Raw genomic sequence first — 3209 nt, 5'->3', positions numbered from 1 at the left:
AATACTAAGGGCAGCCAGAGAGGAAGGTCGGGTCACCCACAAAGGGAAGCCCATCAGACTCACAGCAGATCTCTCAGCAGAAACTACAAGCCAGAAGAGAGTGGGGGCCAATATTGAACACCCTTAAAGAAAAGAACTTTCAACCCAGAATTTCATATCCAGCCTAACTGAGCTTCATAAGTGAAGGAAAAATAAAATCCTTTGCAAACAAGCAAGTACTCAGAGATTTTGTCACCACCAGGCCTGCTCTACAAGAGCTCCTGAAAGAGGCACTACACATAGAAAGGAACAACCAGTACCAGCCTTTCCAAAAACATACCAAATGCTAAAGAGCATAAACAAAATGAAGAATCTGCATCAACTAATGGGCAAAACAGCCAGCTAGCATCAAAATGGCAGTATCAAATTCACACATAACAATATTAACCCTAAATGTAAATGGGCTAAATGCACCAATCAAAAGACACGGACTGGCAAATTGGATAAAAAACCAAAACACATCGGTGTGCTGTATCCAGGAAACCCATCTCACATGCAAGGATACACAAAGGCTCAAAATAAAGGGATGGAGGAAGATTTACCAAGCAAATGGACAGCAAAAAAAAAGCAGGAGTTGCAATTCTCGTCTCTGATAAAATAGACTTTAAAGCAACAAAGATCAAAAGAGACAAAGAAGGTCATTACATATTCATAAAAGGATCGATATAACAAGAAGAGCTAATGATTCTAAATATATATGGACCCAATACAGGAGCACCCAGATATATAAGGCAAGTTCTTAACACCTTACAAAGAGACTTAGACTCCCACACAATAATAGTGGGAGACTTTAATACTACACTGTCAATATTAGATCAACCAGACAGAAAATTATCAAGGATATCCAGGGCTTGAACTCAGACCTGGAACAAGCAAACCGGATAGACATTTACAGAACTCTCCACCCCAAATAGACAGAATATACATTCTTCTCAGCACCACATCACACCTACTCTAAAATTGACCACATAATTGGAAGTAAAGCACTCCTCAGCAAATGCAAAACAACTGAAATCATAACAAACAGTCTCTCAGACCATAGTGCAGTCAAGTTAGAACTCAGAATTCAGAAACTGACTCAGAACCACACAGCTTCAGGGAAACTGAACAACTAGCTCTTGAATGTTGATTGGATAAACAATGAAATGAAGGCAGAAATAAAGAAGTTCTTCAAAACCAACAAGAATGAAGACACAACATATCAGAATCTCTGGGACACATTTAAAGCAGTCTCCAGAGGAAAATATATAGCAATAAGTGCCCACATGAGAAGAGTGGAGATATCCAAAATTTGACACCCTATTGTCAAAATTGAAAGAGCTAGAGGAGCAAGATTTAAAAAACTCAAAACTTAGCAGAAGACAAGAAATAACTAAGATCAGAGCAGAACTGAAGGAGATAGAGACACCAAAAACCCTTCAAAAAATCAATAAATCCAAGAGCTGGTTTTTTGAAAAGATCAACAAAATAGATCACTAGCCAGACTGATAAAAAAGAAAAGAGAGAACAACCAAATAGATGCAATAAAAAACAATAAAGGGGAAATCACCACAGATTCCACAGAAATTCAAACCATCATCAGAGAATATTACAAACAACTCTATGCACATAAACTAGTAAACCTGGAAGAAATGGATAAATTGCTGGACACCTGTGTCCTCCCAAGCCTAAACCAGGAGGAAGCCGAAACTATGAATAGACCAATAACAAGGTCAGAAGTCGAGGCAGCAGTTAAGAGCCTACCACACAAAAAAAGCCCAGGTCCAGATGGGTTCATAGCCGAATTCTACCAGACACACAAAGAGAAGCTGGTACCATTTTTTTCTGAAACTATTCCAAATAATCCAAAAAGAGGGAATCCTTCCCAAATCATTTTATGAGACCAACATCATCCTGATACCAAAACCCAGCAGAGACTCAACAAGAAAAGAAAACTTCAGGCCAATATCCATGATGAACATAGATGCAAAAATATTCAATAAAATACTGGCAAACTGATTGCAACAGCACATCAAAAAACTTACCGTCATGATCAAGTAGGATTCATCCCGGGGATGCAAGGCTGGTTCAACATACACAAGTCTATAAACGTAATCCACCACATAAACGGAACCAAAAACAAAAACCACGATTATCTCAATTGACACAGAGAAGGCATTTGACAAAATTCAACAGCCCTTTATGCTAAAAACCCTCAATAAACTCGGTATTGATGGAACGTATCTCAAAGTAATAAAAGCTATTTACGACAAACCAACAGCCAATATCATACTGAATGGGCAAAAACCTCATGATTATCTCAATTGACACAGAGAAGGCATTTGACAAAATTCAACAGCCCTTTATGCTAAAAACCCTCAATAAACTCGGTATTGATGGAACGTATCTCAAAGTAATAAAAGCTATTTACGACAAACCAACAGCCAATATCATACTGAATGGGCAAAAACTGGAAGCATTCCCTTTGAAATCCGGCACTAGACAAGGATGCCCTCTCTCACCACTCCTATTCAATATAGTACTGGAAGTTCTAGCCAGAGCAATCAGGGAAGAAAAAGAAATAAAGGATATTCAAATAGGAAAGGTGGAAGCCAAATTGTCTCTATTTGCAGACGACATGACAGTATACCTAGAAGACCCCATCGCCTTAGCTCAAAAACTCCTGAAACTGATAAGCAACTTCAGCAAAGTCTCAGGATATAAAATCAGTGTGTAAAAATCACAAGCATTCCTATACACCAATAACAGATGGAAAGAGAGCCAAATCAAGAACAAACTGCCATTCACAATTGCTACAAAAAGAATAAAATACCTAGGAATACAACTTACAAGGAACATAAGGGACCTCTTCAAGGAAAACTACAAACCACTACTCAACGAAATAAGAGAGGACACAAACAGATGGAGAAACATTCCATGTTCATGGTTAGAAAGAATCAATGTCATGAAAATGGCTATCCTGCCCAAAGTAATTTACAGAATCAACACTATCCCCATCAAGCTACCATTGACTTTCTTCACAGAACTGGAAAAAGCCACCGTGAACTTCATATGGAACCAAAAGAGAGCCTGCATAGCAAAGTCAATTCTAAGCAAAAAGAACACAGCAAGAGGCATCATACTACCAGACTTCAAACTATCCTACAAGGCTACAGTAATCAAAACAGCAT

This window comes from Callithrix jacchus, chromosome 2 (assembly GCF_049354715.1).
Source record: "Callithrix jacchus isolate 240 chromosome 2, calJac240_pri, whole genome shotgun sequence".
Taxonomy (NCBI): Eukaryota; Metazoa; Chordata; class Mammalia; order Primates; family Cebidae; genus Callithrix; species Callithrix jacchus.
Note: the sequence above shows the minus strand (reverse complement) of the source record.